This window comes from Heptranchias perlo, chromosome 1 (genome assembly GCF_035084215.1).
Source record: "Heptranchias perlo isolate sHepPer1 chromosome 1, sHepPer1.hap1, whole genome shotgun sequence".
NCBI classification, from domain to species: Eukaryota; Metazoa; Chordata; class Chondrichthyes; order Hexanchiformes; family Hexanchidae; genus Heptranchias; species Heptranchias perlo.
The window spans coordinates 157,495,441-157,512,772 of record NC_090325.1 but is presented as its reverse complement, the minus strand read 5'-3'; the positions used below and the strand labels follow the sequence as shown (position 1 = coordinate 157,512,772).

Below are 17,332 nucleotides of genomic sequence, written 5' to 3'. Positions count from 1 at the left end.
TAGTAAGTTTGCAGATGACACCAAGATTGGTGGCATTGTGGACAGTGAAGAAGGTTATCTAGGATTGCAACGGGATCTTGATAAATTGGGCCAGTGGGCCGATGAATGGCAGATGGAGTTTAATTTAGATAAATGTGAGGTGATGCATTTTGGTAGATCGAATCGGGCCAGGACCTACTCCGTTAATGGTAGGGCGTTGGGGAGAGTTATAGAACAAAGAGATCTAGGAGTACAGATTCATAGCTCCTTGAAAGTGGAGTCACAGGTGGATAGGGTGGTGAAGAAGGCATTCAGCATGCTTGGTTTCATTGGTCAGAACATTGAATGCAGGAGTTGGGATGTCTTGTTGAAGTTGTACAGGGCATTGGTGAGGCCACACTTGGAGTACTGTGTACAGTTCTGGTCACCCTATTATAGAAAGGATATTATTAAACTAGAAAGAGTGCAGAAAAGATTTACTAGGATGCTACCGGGACTTGATGGTTTGACTTACAGGGAGAGGTTAGACAGACTGGGACTTTATTCCCTGGAGAGTAGGAGGTTAAGGGGTGATCTTATAGAAGTCTATAAAATAATGAGGGGCATAGATAAGGTCGATAGTCAAAATCTTTTCCCAAAGGTAGGGGAGTCTATAACGAGGGGGCACAGATTTAAGGTGAGAGGGGAGAGATACAAAAGGATCCAGAGGGGCAATTTTTTCACTCAAAGGGTGGTGAGTGTCTGGAACGAGCTGCCAGAGGCAGTAGTAGAGGCGGGTACAATTTTGTCTTTTAAAAAGCATTTGGACAGTTACATGGGGAAGATGGGTATCGAGGGATATGGGCCAAGTGCAGGCAATTGGGACTAGCTTAGTGGTATAAACTGGGCGACATGGACATGTTGGGCCGAAGGGCCTGTTTCCATGTTGTAACTTCTATGATTCTATGATTCTATGATTCTGTCTAACCTCTCCCTATAAGTCAAACCATCAAGTCCCGGTAGCATCCTAGTAAATCTTTTCTGCACTCTTTCTAGTTTAATAATATCCTTTCTATAATAGGGTGACCAGAACTGTACACAGTATTCCAAGTGTGGCCTTACTAATGTCTTGTACAACTTCAACAAGACATCCCAACTCCTGCATTCAATGTTCTGACCAATGAAACCAAGCATGCTGAATGCCTTCTTCACCACCCTATCCACCTGTGACTCCACTTTCAAGGAGCTATGAACCTGTACTCCTAGATCTCTTTGTTCTATAACTCTCCCCAACGCCCTACCATTAACGGAGTAGGTCCTGGCCCGATTCGATCTACCAAAATGCATCACCTCACATTTATCTAAATTAAACTCCATCTGCCATTCATCGGCCCACTGGCCCAATTTATCAAGATCCCGTTGCAATCCTAGATAACCTTCTTCACTGTCCACAATGCCACCAATCTTGGTGTCATCTGCAAACTTACTAACCATGCCTCCTAAATTCTCATCCAAATCATTAATATAAATAACAAATAACAGCGGACCCAGCACCGATCCCTGAGGCACACCGCTGGATACAGGCATCCAGTTTGAAAAACAACCCTCGACAACCACCCTCTGTCTTCTGTCGTCAAGCCAATTTTGTATCCAATTGGCTACCTCACCTTGGATCCCATGAGATTTAACCTTATGTAACAACCTACCATGCGGTACCTTGTCAAATGCTTTGCTGAAGTCCATGTAGACCACGTCTACTGCACAGCCCTCATCTATCTTCTTGGTTACCCCTTCAAAAAACTCAATCAAATTCGTAAGACATGATTTTCCTCTCACAAAACCATGCTGACTGTTCCTAATTAGTCCCTGCCTCTCCAAATGCCTGTAGATCCTGTCCCTCAGAATACCCTCTAACAACTTACCCACTACAGATGTCAGGCTCACCGGTCTATAGTTCCCAGGCTTTTCCCTGCCGCCCTTCTTAAACAAAGGCACAACATATGCTACCCTCCAATCTTCAGGCACCTCACCTGTAGCGGTGGATGATTCAAATATCTCTGCTAGGGGACCCGTAAACTTAAAATGATTCCAAAGCTGAAATTATCTTGTCATTAATAGGTAAGATACAGAAATCACACAGTCTGCTATTCTGTAAATGGGAGACATAGTGACATGCTTTGATTTGTATTTGCATTTTATTACAAATGGAATCATAGAATGACACAGCACAGAAGGAGATTATTCGGCCCACTGTGTCTGTGCCGGCTCTTTGAAAGAGCTATCCAATTAGTCCCACTCCCTTGCTCTTTCCCCATAGCCATGCAAATTTTTCCACTTCAAGTATTTATCCAATTACCTTTTGAAAGTTACTATTGAATCTGCTTCCACCACCCTTTCAGGCGGATCATTCCAGATCGCCTCTGGTTCTTTTGCCAAATACCTTAAATCTGTGTCCTCTGGTTACCAACCCTCTACCCCTGGAAATAGTTTCTCCTTATTTACTCTATCAAAACCATTCATGATTTTGAACACCTCTATCAAATCTCCTCTTAACCTTCCGTGGTCTAAGAAGAACAACCCCAGTTTCTCCACCCTCACCACGTAACTGAATTCTTTCATTCCTGGTACGATTCTAGGAAATCTGCTCTGCACCATCTCTAAGGCCTTCACATCCTTCCTAAAGCATGGTGCCCAGAATTGGACACAATACTCCAGCTGGGGCCGAACCAGAGTTTTATAAAGGTCTAGCTTAAATTCCTTGCTTTTGTACTCTCTGTCTCTGTTTATAAAGCCAAGGATCCCATATGCCTTTTTAACAGCTCACTCAACTTGCCACCTTCAAAGACTTGTGTACGTACTACCCCAGGTCTCTGTTCCTGCACTCCCTTTAAAATTATAACATTTAGTTTATATTGCCGCTCCTCATTCTTCCTACAGCAGTTACTATAGTAATAATAATACTAGCTTGATGGTTTGGATGAGGAGACCAAATGTAATATTTCCAAGTTTGCTGATGACACAAAACTAGTTGGGAATGTGAGTTGTGAGGAGGATGCAAAGGGGCTTTCAAGACAGGCTAAATGAGTGGGCAAGAACATGGCAGATGGAATACAATGTGGAAAAATGTGAAGTTATCCACTTTGGTAGGAAAAACAGAAGTGCAGGGTATTTTTTAAATGGTGAGAGATTGGGAAATGTTGATGTTCAAAGGGACCTGGGTGTCCTTGTACATGAGTCACTGAAAGCTAACATGCAGGTGCAGCAAGCAATTAGGAAGGCAAATAATATGTTGGCCTTTATTACAAGAGGATTTGAGTGCACGAGTAAAAATGTCTTACTACAATTTTATAGAGCCTTGGTGAGACCGCACCTGGAGTACTGTGTACAATTTTGGTCTCCTTACCTAAGAAAGGATGTACTTGCCATAGAGGGAGTGCAACGAAGGTTCACCTGACTGATTCCTGGGATAGAGGGATTGTCGTATGAGGAGAGATTGAGTCGACTAGGCCTGTATTCTCTAGAGTTTAGAAGAATGAGAGGTGACCTCGTTGAAACATACAAAATTCTTACAGGGCTCGACAGGGTAGATGCAGGGAGGATGTTTCCCCCGGCTGGGGAGTCTAGAACCAGGGGTCACAGTCTCAGAATAAGGAGTAGGCCATTTAGGACTGAGATGAGGAGAAATTTCTTCACTCAAATCAAATCAAACTTCACATTTTTCCACATTATATTCCATCTGCCATGTTCTTGCCCACTCGCTTAGCCTGTCTATATCCCACGAAGCCTCTTTGCATCCTCCTCACAACTCACATTCCCACCTAGTTTTGTGTCATCAGCAAACTTGGAAATATTACATTTGGTCCCCTCATCCAAATCATTGATGTAGATTGTGAATAGCTGGAGCCCAAACACCGATCCCTGCGGTACCCCACTAGTCACAGTCTGCCAACCTGAAAAAGACCCGTTTATTCCTACTCTCTGTTTTCTGTCTGTTAACCAATTCTCAATCCATGCCAGTATATTACCCCCAATTCCATGCGCTCTAACTTTGTTCACCAACCTCCTGTGTGGGACCTTATTGAAAGCCTTCTGAAAATCCAAATACTCCACATTCACTGGTTCCCCCTTATCTATTTTAGAGATATTAGGACAGATGACAGGTTGGTCAAAGAGGTAGCTTTTAAGGAATGACTTAAAGGAGGAGAGAGGTAGAGATGTGCAGAGGTTTAGGGAGGGAGTTCCAGAGCTTAGAGCCTAAGCAGCTGAAGGCATGGGCCGCCAATGGTGGAGCGCAGTAAATCGAGGATGTGCATGAGGCCAGAATTTGGGGAATGCAGAGATCTCAGAGGGTTGTAGGGCTGGAGGAGGTTGCAGAGATAGGGAGAGGTGAGGACCCTCGTTTAGGAAATAGAATATCAAAGTAAACTAGCAAGAAATTTAAACACAGATTGTAAGAGCTTCTACAAATATGTAAAAAGGAAGAGAGAGTAGCAAAATTAAATGTTGGTCCCTTCGAGGCTGAGACAGGAAAAATTATAATGGGGAATAAGGAAATGGCAGAGAAGTTAAACAAATATTTTCACAGTAGAAGACACAAAAAGCATACCAGAAATAGTGGGGAACCAAGGGGCTAATGAGAATGAGGAACTTAAAGCAATTAGTATCAGTAGAGAAAAAGAACTGGAGAAACTAATGGGACTAAAAGCCGAAAAATCCCCTGGACCTCATGGTCTACACCCTAGGGTTTTAAAAAAGGTGGCTGCAGAGATGGTGGATGCATTGGTTATGATCTTCCAAAGTTCTCTAGATTCTAGAACAGTCCCAGCGGATTGGAAGGTAGCAAATGTGACCCCGCTATTCAAGAAAGGAGGGAGCGAGAAAGCAGTTAGCTTGACATCAGTCATCAGTCATCGGGAGAATGCTGGAATCCATTATTAAGGAAGTGGTAACAGGGTGCTTAGGGGATCATAATATGATTAGGCAGAGGTTTCATGGTTTTATGAAAGGGAAATCGTGTTTGACAAATTTATTAGAGTTTTTCAAGGATGTTACTTGCAGGGTAGATAAAGGGAGACCAGTGGATGTAGTATATTTGGATTTTCAAAAGGCATTCGATAGGCTGCCACATAAAAGGCTGTTACGCAAGATAAGGGCTCATGGGGTTGGGGGTAATATATTAGCATGGATATAGGATTCATTAATGGACAGAAAACAGAGATTAGGGATAAATGGGTCATTTTCAGGGTGGCTAGTGGAGTGCCGCAAGGATCAGTGCTTGGGCCTCAGCTATTTACAATCTATATTAATGAATTCGATGAAGGGACCGAGTGTAATGTATCCAAGTTTGCTGACAATACAAAGCTAGGTGGGAAAGTAAGCGGTGAGGAGGACACAAAGAGTCTGCAAAGGGATATAGACAGGTTAGGTGAGTGGGCAAGAAGGTGGCAGATGGAGTATAATGTGAGGTTATTCACTTTGGTAGGCAGAATAGAAAAACAGAATATTTTTTAAATGGTGAGAAACTATTAAATGTTGGTGTTCAGAGACATTTGGGTGTCCTCGTACAAGAAGCACAAAAAGTTATCATGCAGGTACAGCAAGCAATTAGGAAGGCAAATGGCAAGTTGGCCTTTATTGCAAGGGGGTTCACAGAATCATAGAAAGTTACAGCACCGAAGGAGGCCATTCGGCTCATTGTGTCTGTGCAGGCCAAAAAAGAGCTGTCCAACTTAATCCCACTTTCCAGCACTTGATCCATAGCCCTGTAGGTTGCGGCACTTCAAGTGCACATCCAAGTACTTTTTAAATCAGTTGAGGGTTTCTGCCACTACCACCCTTTCAGGCAGTGAGTTCCAGACCCCAACACCTTCTGGGTGAAAATATTTCTCCTCAGCTCCCCTCTAATCCTTCTACCAATTACTTTAAATCTATGCCCCCTGGTCACTGTCCCCTCTGCTAAGGGAAATAGATCCTCCCTATCCACTCTATCTAGGACCCTCAATTTTATACACCTCAATTAAATCTCCCCTCTGCCTCCTTTGTTCCATAGAAAACAACCCCAGCCTTTTCAATCTTTTCTCATAGCTAAAATTCTCCAGCCCTGGCAACATCCTTGTGAATCTCCTCTGTACCCTCCCTAGTGCAATCACATCTTTCCTGCAATGTGGTGACCAGAACTATACGCAGTACTCACGCTATGGCCTATCCAGTGTTTTATACAGTTCCAGCATAACCTCCCTGCTATTATAGAGCTGTCCCACTACCTTCAGGGATCTGTGGACATGCACTCCAAGAACCCTCTGCTCCTCTACACCTCACAGTATCCTCCCATTTAGAGTGTATTCCTTTGCCTTGTTTGCCCTCTCCAAATGCATCACCTCACACTTCTCCAGATTGAATTCCTTCTGCCCACCTGACCAGTCCATTGATATCTTCCTGCAGTTTACAGCTTTCCTCCTCACTATCAACCAGGCGGCCAATTTATGTATCATCTACAAGGTTCTTGATCATGCCCCTACGTTCAAGTCCAAATCATTAATATAGACCACAAAAATCATTAATATAGACCACAAAAAGAACCCCACTGGAAACAGCCTTCCATTTCAAAAACACCCGTCGACAATTACCCTTTGCTTCCTGCCACTGAGCCAATTTTGGATCAACTTGCTACATTCCCTTGGATCCCATGGGCGTTTACTTTTTTGACCAGTCTCCCATGTGGGACCTTGTCAAAAGCCTTGCTAAAATCCACGTAGACTACATCAAATGCGTTACCTTCATCTACCCTCCTTGTTACCTCCTCAAAAAATTCAATCAAATTAGTCAGACACGACCTTCCCTTAACAAATCCATGTTGACGGTCCTTGATTAATCCGTGCCATCCTAAATGACGATTTATGCTGTCCCTCAGAATTGATTCCAATAACTTGCCCACCACCTGACTGGCCTATAATTACTCGGTCTATCCCTTTCTCCCTTTTTAAACAACGGTACAACGTTAGCAGTCCTCCAAACCTCCGGCACCAAGCCTGTAGCCAGGGAGGGTTAGAAAATGATGGTCAGAGCCTCCGCTATTTCGTCTCTTCCTTCTCTTAACAGCCTGGGATACATTTCATCCGGACCTGACGATTTACCAACTTTCAAATATGCTAAACCCTTTAATACTTCCTCTCTCACTATGTTTATCCCATCTAATATTTCAAACTCTTCTTCCTTAACTACAGTCTCTGCAGTGTCCCCCTCTTTTGTGAAGACAGATGCAAAGTATTCATTAAGAACCGTGCCCACCTCTTCCACCTCCACACATAGGTTACCTTTTTGGTTTCTAACAGGCCCTACATTTTCCTTAGTTATTCTCTTGGTCTTTATGCATTTATAAAACACCTTTGGGTTTTCCTTGATTTTACTTGCCAGTATTTTTTTTAATGCCCTCTCTTGGCTTTCCTAATTTCCTTTTTAATTTCACCCCTGCACTTCCTATACTCCTCTAGGCTTTCTGCAGTATTGAACTCTCGGTATCTGACATAAGCTTCCCTTTTTTGCCGAATGGGTTGGAGTACAAGAGTAAGGAAGACTTACTACAATTGTACAGGGCTTTGGTGAGACCTCACCTGGAATACTGTATACAGTTTTGGTCTGCTTATCTAAGGAAGGATACACTTGCCTTAGAGGAGGTGCAACGAAGGTTCACTAGATTGATTCTTGGGATGAGAGGGTTGTCCTATGAGGAGAGATTGAGTAGAATGGGCCTATACTCTCTGGAGTTTAGAAGAATGAGAGGTGATCTAATTGAAACATACGAGATTCTGAGGGGGCTTGACAGGGTAAATGCTGAGAGGTTGTTTCCCCTGGCTGGAGAATCTAGAACTAGGGGGCATAAGTGGTCGGCCATTTAAGACTGAGATGAGGAGGAATTTCTTCACTCAGAGGGTTGTGAATCTTTGGAATACCCCAGAGGGCTGTGGATGCTGAGTCACTGAATATGTTCAAGGCCGAGGAAGATAGATTTTTGGACTCTAGGGCAATCAAGGGATATGGGGATCAGGCGGACAAGTGGAGTTGAGGTCAAAGGTCAGCCATGATCTTATTGAATGGCGGAGCAGGCTTGAGGGGCCGTACGGCCTACTCCTGTTCCTATTTCTTATGTGGCTGTAAAGGCATTTCAACACAAGGATGAGAATTTTAAAATCGGGCGGTGATGGACCAGGAGCCAATGTAGGTCAGCAAGCACATGGGTGATGGGTTAATGGGATTTGGTACGAATTAGGATAAGGGATGCAGAGTTTTGGATGAGCTCAAGTTTACGGATGGGTGTAAGATGGGAGGCCGGCCAGGAGAGCATTGGAATAGTTGAGTCTAGAGGTAACAAAAGCATGGGTGAGAGTTTCAACAGCAGATGAGCTGAGACAGGAGCCGAGACGGGCAATATTACGGAGGTGAAAGTAGGCAGTCTTGGTGATGGCGAGGATATGGGGTCAGAAGCTCAGCTCAGGGTCAAACAGGTTGCGAACAGCCTCATTCAGCCCTAGACAGTGGCCAGGAAGGAGGTCAGTGACTAGGGAACAGAGTTTGTGGTGGGGGCCTAAGACAATGGCTTTGATCTTCCCAATATTTAATTGGAGGAAATTTCTGCTCATTGAAGGGTTCCCAAAATTCCCACACATTTTTTTCATGTCATCAACAAGGATATAACTTTTGGACATGCCCGGGCTTGTTGGGTGCAGTGTGGATTGTTCCTGAAAACCAGACAATGAGAGAAAACAGAATACGCATTCTTCCCTTTAAAACAATCAACCCAGAGAAAGACTTCAGCTTACACCAAACTAAAGCCCATCAAAACCTTGCATAAATTATCGCTACTAACTACTAAAAGCAGGAAGGTAGCAATCAATGCAATGGCTTTCAGTTCAAGACTAGTTACAGGAACAGGAAGCCAACAATCACCTGAAGAAGCCCACCATAATCAGACAAAGAACTAACCTTGTTTTGGATTCAGATAAGAAATTCGAAAAACAGTATAACTGGGCCACCAGTTACGAAGCACAGGGGGGTTGGTTTTGGAGCAGGTTCTAAGCAGTTCAGTTTTAAACAGCAGTTTTGGAGCAGCAACAAGGCAACCGCAGCCCTCCATGAAGATCGCCCACCCACAACTGCGCCTTACCGCACCAACAGGCTCGATCCAACTGAAGAACCTTCGCAGATTCCACAGACCAGGACCACGTGGGGACGGCAGGGCCCAGAGCACACAAAGAGCGTAACCCAAAACTGCAACCGGCTTACCTGGCTGGATTTCGAACTGTCCAGGAACCCTGGTTTGGTGAGCATGATCTCTGACCTCTCCTAGTTCAATTTAGTTAGGTTTTGGGGGTGGGACAAGGGTAAGGGGATTAGTAGGGTGATTTTCCCTCGTTATGCCATGTGTTCCCCATTCTTAACTAAGTGTACTTTGTATGTCTGTATAATCTCAGTGTTATCCTAATGTTATAAATTCATTTGTGACTTCAATAAACCCAGTTTCTTTTCTTGTACCAAAACCAGTTGTCTGCTGCACTTTGTCACAACCCCCAAATAAGTCCAAGGACTAGAACCCAGGGAGTGGGAGCGATTCGGACCGCTCAGAAGTCAGAGGTGAAGCTGACACACACCACCACCCCCTACATCATCCAGTTCTGGATGTTAGACAAGCAGCATGACAAATCAGAGGTAGTGGAGGGTTCAAGAGAGGTGGTGGTGAGGTAGAGCTAGGTGTCATCAACGTACATGTGGAATCTGATGTGTTTTCGGATGATGTCGCCAAGAGGCAGCATGTAGATGAGAAACAGGAGGACTAAGGATAGATCCTTGGGGGATTCCAGAGCCAATGGTACGGGAGCCGGAAGAGAAGCCATTGCAGGAGATTATCTGACCATGACCAGATAGATAAGAATGGAACTAGGAGAGGGCAGTCCCATTCAGCTAGACAATGGAGGAGAGGCGCTAGAGGAGGATGGTGTGATCAACCGTGTCAAAGGCTGCAGACAAGTCGAGAAGGATAAGGAGAGATAGTACACCACAGTCAGTCACGTAGGGCGTAATTTGTGACTTTTATAAGGGCCTTTTCAGTGCTGTGGCAGGGGCGGAAACCTGATTGGAGAGGTTCAAATATGGAATTGCGGGAAAAATGGGCATGGATTTGGGAGGCGATAACACATTCAAGGACTTTGGAAAGGAAACGGAGGTTGGAGAAGAGATAGTAGTTTGCAAGGGCAGAGGGGTTAAGGTTGGGTTTTTTTGAGGGGGGGGGGGGGTTGATGATGGCAGATTTCAAAGGGAGGGGGCAGTACCAGAGGATAGGAAACCATTTATAATTATATATCATGGGGCCAGGAAGGAATATACCATGGGTGGTCAGCAGTTCAGTAGGAATAGGGTTGAGAGAGCAGGAGGTGGGTCTCAGACTAAATGAGCTCAGAGAAGGCATGAGGGAAGATGGGAGAGAAACTAGAGAAAGATGAGAGTTCAGGACTAGGGCAGGGGGGATCCTTGGGGGAAGTTTGCCTTGGTGGGCTGGAGGAAGGGATTATTTCAGCAGAGGCAGCTGAACGGATGGTCTCAATCGTAAAAAGCTCATGAGCTCCTCACACTTGTTGTGGGAGGTGAGGGTGGAGGGGGTAGGGGAAACGGGTTTATAAAGATGGTTGATAGTGGAAAAAAGAAGCCGGGAGTTATCTTCACATTCCAGGATGATCCTGGAGTATTGAGCGGTTTTGGCAGAGGAGAGCAGGACCCGATGGTGCTTTCTGTGGACCAGCCAGATCTGGCAATGAATGATTAAACCAGTTGTCGGCCATAAACGTTGAAACCTGCATCCCTTGGACTTAAGGGATTGGAGATGGGGGCCATACCAGGAGGAACGACCAGGGTGGGAGAGAGAGCGTTTTACTGGGAATGAAGGCATCAACGGTGGAGGTGAGAGTGTGATTGAGCAGAACGGTAGCTGCAGAAGTATCGTGGCGAGTGGAGGGCCAAAGGCTTGATAGTTGGGAATTTGAAAGTGCCATTATAAGTGAAAAGCAAAATACTGCGGATGCTGGAAATCTGAAATTAAAACAGAAAATGCTGGATAAGCTCAGCAAGTGAGGCAGTATCTGTGGAGAAAGAAATAAGGTGAAAAAACACCTAAAGTGACATCAGCACAACGGAAGGAGCTGATTGGTGAGTGTTTTTTTTAAGTCTTAAGTTTATTTCTGGCAAGTTTACCTAGTAGCTAATAAATAAAGAGGCATGGCAGGGCACCTCAGTCCCATCGAATGCACATCCTGTGTCGTGTGGGAAGTCCAGGGCGCTTCTCATGTCCTGGACAACCACATGGGCAAGGAAGTGCCATTAGCAGGAGGAGCTCGAGCTCCGGTTTTCGGAGCTTGAGCAACGGCTGGTGTCACTGCAGCGCATCTGCGAGGCTGAGAGCTACGTGGATAGCACGTTTCAGGAGGTGGTCACCCCGCAGCTTAAGGGAGTGCAGGCTGAGAAGGACTGAGTGACCGCCAGACAGACAAGGAGGACCAGGCAGGTAGTGCAGAAGTCCCCTGAGTACATCTTGCTCTCTAACCAGTATACTGGTGAGGGTGATGGTTCCTCTGGGGAGTACAGCCAAAGTCAAGTCCATGGCACCATTGGTGGCTCAGCTGTACAGTGGGGGAGAGGAGGAAGGTCAGGAAAGCAACAGTGATAGGGGATTCAATAGTTAGAGGAACAGAATGGGGTGCAGATGTGATTCCAGGATGGTACGTGCCAGGATCAAGGATGTCACTGAGCAGCTGCAAAACATTCTAAAGGGGGAGGATGAACAGCCAGAGTTCGTGGTCCATATCGGTACCAACGAAATAGGTAGAAAGAGGGATGAGGTCCTGCAGGCAGATTTTAGGGAGCTAGAAAAGAGATTAATAAGCATGACCTCAAGGGTAGTAATCTCCGGATTACTCCTGGTGCCACGTGCTAGTGAGTATAGAAATAGGAGGATAGAGCAGGTGAATGCGTGGCTGGAGAGATGGTGCAGGAGGGAGGGTTTTAGATTCCTGGGCACTGGGACCAGTTCTGGGGAGCTGGGGCTTGTACAGGCCGGACGGGTTGCACCTCAATAGAGCTGGGACCAATGTCCTCGCGGGGAGTTTCGGTAGTGCTGTGGGGAGGGTTTAAACTAATTTGGCAGGGGGGTGGGCACCAGGAAAGAAGAATCAAGGTGCACAAAGGATTGGGAGAGACATATAGCACCAGAGTGAGAAATAGTACAATATTAGGTGGGATCAGACTAAGAAAGAATACAAGAAGCTCTAAGATAGGTTTACAGTGCATGTGTGTATACGCACGCAGCGTGGTAAATAAGGTTAGTGAGCTGCAGGCGCAAATAGCCACATGGAAATATGATGTCGGAGACCTGGCTCAAAAAAGGGCAGGATTGAGTACTAAATATTCCTGGATACAAGGTGTTCAGGAAAGATAGGGAAGGAAAGAAAGGAGTGGGGGGGCGGTGGTGATAGTATTGATTAAGGACAATATTGCAGTGCTGGAGAGAGAGGATGTCATGGAGGGGTCAAGGACAGAATCTATTTGGTTAGAGTTAAGAAACAATAGAGGTGCCATTACGCTGCTGGGTGTATTCTATAGTTCACCAACTAGTGGAAAGGATATAGAGGAAAACATTTGCAGGGAAATTACAGAGAGGTGCAAGAACCATAGAGTAGTGATAATGGGGGACATTGATTATCCTAATGTAAAGGGCAGAGAGGGGGAAGAATTTCTGAAACGTGTTCAGGAGAACGTCCTTGATCGGTATGTTTCCAAAACAACGAGGGAACAGGCATTACCTGGTTCTGGGGAATGAGGTGGGTCAAGTGGAGCAAGTGTCAGTAGGGGAACATTGAGGGAATAGTGATCATAGTATCATAAGGTTTAGATTAGCTATGGAAAAGGACAAAGAGCAATCTAGAGTAAAAATACTTAATTGGAGGAGGACCAATTTCAGTGGGTTGAGAATGGATCTGGCCCAGGTAAATTGGAATCAAAGATTGGAAGGTAAAACTGTAATCAAACAATGGGCAGCCTTTGGTTCGAGTACAGTCTAGGTACATTCCTACGAGGGGGAAAGGTAGGGCAACCAAACCCTGGATAGTGAGTAAGATGAAGCAGGAAAAAAGGGCGTAAGACAGACGTCAAGTCGATAATACAAGTGAGAACCAGGCTAAATAAAGAAGGTTTAGAGGGGAAGTGAAAAACGAAATAGGAGGGGCAAAGAGAGAGTATGAGAATAGACTGGCAGCTAACATAAAATGGACTCCAAAAGTCTTCTGTAGGCATATAAACAGTAAACAGGTAGTAAGAGGAGGGGTGGGTCGATTAGGGACCAAAAAGGAGACCTATTCCTGGAGGCAGAGGTACTAAATGAGTATTTTGCATCTGTCTTTAACAAAGAATGCTGCCAAAGTCACAGTAAAAGAGGAGGTAGTTGAGATACTGGATGGGCGAAAAATTGATAAATTGGAAAGGCTGGCAGTACTTAAAGTAGATAAGTAACCAGGTCCGGATGGGATGCATCCTAGGTTGCTGAGGGAAGTACGGGTAGAAATTGCAGAGGTACTGGCCATAATCTTCCAAACATCCGTAGATACTGGGGTGGTGCCAGAGGACTGGAGAATTGCAAATGTTACACCCTTGTTCAAAAAAGGGTGCAAGGATAAACCCAGTGACTACAGGCTTGTCAGTTTTACCTCAGTGGTGGGGAAGCTTTTAGAAGTGATAATCTGAGACAAAATTAACAGTCACTTGGACAAGTGTGGATTAATTAAGGAAAGTCAGCACAGATTTGTTAAAGACAAATCGTGTTTTAACTAATTTGATCGAGTTTTTTAATGAAGTAACAGAGAGGGTTGATGAGGGCAATGCGGATGATGTGGTGTATATCGACTTCCAAAAGGCATTTGATAAAGTGCCACATAATAGGCTTGTCAGCAAAGTTGAAGACCATGGAATAAAAGGGGCAGTGGCAGCATGGATACGAAATTGGCTAAGAGGCAAGAAACCGAGAGTAATGGTGAACAGTTGTTTTTCGGACTGGAGGAAGGTTATACAGTGGTGTTCCCCGGGAGTCGGTACTCGGACCACTGCTTTTATTGATATATATTAATGACTTGGACTTGGGTGTACAGGGCACAATTTCAAAATGTGCAGATGACACAAAACTTGGACGCGTAGTGAACAGTAAGGAGGATAGTGATAGACTTCAAGAAAACACAGACAGGCTGGTGGAATGGGCGGACATGTGGCAGATGAATATTACGCAGAGATGTGCGAAGCAATACATTTTAGTAGGAAGAACAAGTAGAGGCAATATGAACTAAAGGGTACAATTCTAAAGGGGGTACAGGAATAGATAGGGTTATATGTGCACAGGTCGTTAAAGGTGGTGGGGCAGGTTGAGAAAGCGGTTAAAACAACTTATGGGGTCCTGGGCTTTATAAATAGAAGCATAAAGTTCAAAAGCAAGGAGGTTAGGATGAATCTTTTTCAAACACTGGTTTGGCCACAACTGGAGTATTGTGTCCAATTCTGGGTACTGCACTTTAGGAAGGGTGTGAAGGCTTTGGAGAGGGTGCAGAAAAGATTTACTAGAATGGTTCCAGGGATGAGGGGCTTCAGTTACGTGGATAGACCAGAGAAGCTGAGGCTGTTCTCCTTAGAACAGAGAAGGCTAAGAGGAGAATTGATAGAGTTGTACAAAATCATGAGGGGTCTACACAGAGTAGATACAGAGGCACTCTTCCCATTGGCAGAAGGATTGAAAACCAGAGGACACAGATTTAAGGTGATTGTCAAAAGAACCAAAGGTGACATGAGGAAAAACTCTTTTGTGCAGCGAGCGGTTATGATATGGAATGCACTGCCTGAAAGGGTGGTGTTGGCAGATTCAATCATGGCTTTTAAAAGGGAATTGGATAAGCACTTGAAGGGAAAAACTTTGTCGGGCTACGGGGAAAGGGTGGGGAGTGGGAGTAGCTGGATTACTCATGCAGAGAGCCGGCACGGGCTTGATGGGCCGGAAGGCCTCCTTCTGAGCTGTAACCATTCTATGATTCTAAGTATTCATCCAATTCCATTTTGAATGTTACTATTGAATCTGCTTCCACCACACTTTCATGCGGTGCATTCAAGATCAGAACAACTCGCTGCGTAAAAAAATTTCTCCTCATCTCTCCTCTGGTTCTTTTGCCAATTACCTTAAATCTGTGTCCTCTGGTTACTGCTGCACCTCCCTACCTATTTCATCAAAACCCCTCATGATTTTGAACATCTCTATCATTCTAGTAAATCTCCTCTGCATCCTCTTGGCATCTTTCCTAAAGTGTGGTGCCCAGAATTGGACACAATGCTGAGGCCTAATCAGTGATTTAAAGCAGTTGAGCATTAACTTCCTCGCTTTTGTACTCTATGCCTCTATTTATAAAGCCAAGGATCCCATGTGCTTTTTTTTTTAAAAACAGCCTTATCAAGTTGTCCTGTCACCTTCAAAGGTTTGTGTACATAAACCCCCAGGTCTCTGTTCCTGCACAGCCCCTTTAAAATTGTACCATTTAGTTTAAATTGTCTCACCTCAATCTTCCTTCCAAAATTCATCAATGAGGTCAGATTTGGTGATAAGTGCCAGACCCCCACTGTGGCAGTTTTAGCGGAGCAGATGGTGGAGAGCATAGCTATTTTAGAGTCAGTGTTTCCCTCTGGTTTTGACCACATCCTAACACCAATTTAGGGTTTGTGTTTACCCTCTCTTATAGAATCATAGAATGGTTACAGCACAGAAGCAGGCCATTCCACATATCGAGCCCATGCCAGCTCTTTGTAAGAGCAATCCAGTTAGTCCCATTCCCCCACTCTTTCCCTGTCAACCTGCAATTTTTTCCCTTCAAGTATTTATCCAATTCCTTCTCGAAAGCCACGACTGAATCTGCTTCCACCACCCTTTCTGGCAGCGCATTCCAGATCATAAATACTCGCTGCATAAGAAAGTTTTTCCTCACATCACCTTTGGTTCTTTTGCCAATCACCTTAAATCTGTGTCCTCTGGTTCTCGACCCTTCTGCCAATGGAAACAGTTTCTCTTTATTTACTTTATCTAAACCCTTCATGATTTTGAACACTTCATCAAATCTCCTCTCAACCTTCTCTGCTCTAAGGAGAACAACCCCAGCTTCTCCAGTCTATCCATGTAACTAAAGTCCCTCAACCCTGGAACAATTCTAGTAATTCTTTTCTGCACCCTCTCTAAGGCCTTCACATCTTTCCTAAAGTGCGGTGCCCAGAATTGGACACAATACTCCAGTTGTTTTATCAAGGTTCAACATAACTTCCTTGCTTTTGTACTCTATGTCTCTATTTATAAAGCCCAGGATCACGAATGCTTTTTAAACCGCTTTCTCAACCTCTCTGTCCACATCCTAACACCATTTTAGTGCCAGTGCTTCCCTTTGGTTTGAGCACATCCCAACACCATTTTAAGGTCAGTGGCGCCCTCTATCCCTGTCCACATCCGAACACCTTTTAGGTTCGGTATTTTTTGCCTCTGGTTTGACCACATCCTAACACCATTTTAGCGTCAGTATTTCCCTCTGGGTTGATCACATCCTAACACCGTATTCTGTCCGGTGTTTCTAACAAAATCATCAGTTCTTTCCTGAAGGATCTACTTAGGGTTTCGCCAACAGACAGAAAACCGGCGAAATCCTTACTCCCGGCCGGCCGGCCGGCTCGCTCCTCCCTCCGATCCCGCAAGTACTTACTACGAGCACTCACCGACCCTCTCACAAGCACAGTTCCGCTCTCACTTATCGCACCGCGTCTGTCTCCAGTAACCAGGAAACGAGAAAACGCACAACAATCTGCCAATCAAAGGCAGACCACGCAGCACGGCGCAAGAATGGAGCACCCTGCCGCACTCCAGCTGTAGCGCCACCTTCTGGCCTCGTCTTCTCTGTAGCACTGCTGCGTCAATACACACGTGTAACCGCTCGCCTGGAGCACCGCGGCCTCAATATACACATGCAATCACTCACCTGGAGCACAGCTGCCTGAATACATCCATGTAGCCACTCACCTGGAGCACAGGTGGCTCAATGCCCCAAGTAACCACTCAACTGGTGCATAGCTGCCTCAATGCCCAGTGTAACCGCTAACCTGGAGCACCAATGTATCAATTCACCAAAGGAACCGCTCAGTTGGAGCACCACTGCTGCAATACACACGTGTAAGTGTTCACCTGGTGGATCGCTGCCTCAATGCACCCATCCAACCGCTCACCTGGAGCACTGTTCCCTCAATGCACCCATGTAGCTGCTCTCCTGAGGCACAG

At 45.1% G+C, this 17,332-nt stretch overlaps 1 protein-coding gene across 7 annotated transcripts in view; it reads right to left on the bottom strand.

The window, feature by feature from the left end:
• Positions 1-16,921, bottom strand: part of map9 (microtubule-associated protein 9) — a 232,424-nt gene extending 215,503 nt beyond the window's left edge. For 4 of the 7 annotated variants that reach the window (XM_067992811.1, XM_067992835.1, XM_067992848.1 and 1 more), the window contains exon 1: positions 16,777-16,920. The gene's annotated coding sequence lies outside the window, so the exon portion shown is untranslated. Of the gene's footprint in view, positions 1-16,763 lie in introns of all 7 variants that reach the window. The other 3 variants (XM_067992825.1, XM_067992841.1, XM_067992820.1) reach the window with 2 other exon arrangements.
• Between the last annotated feature and the right edge of the window lie 411 nt (positions 16,922-17,332).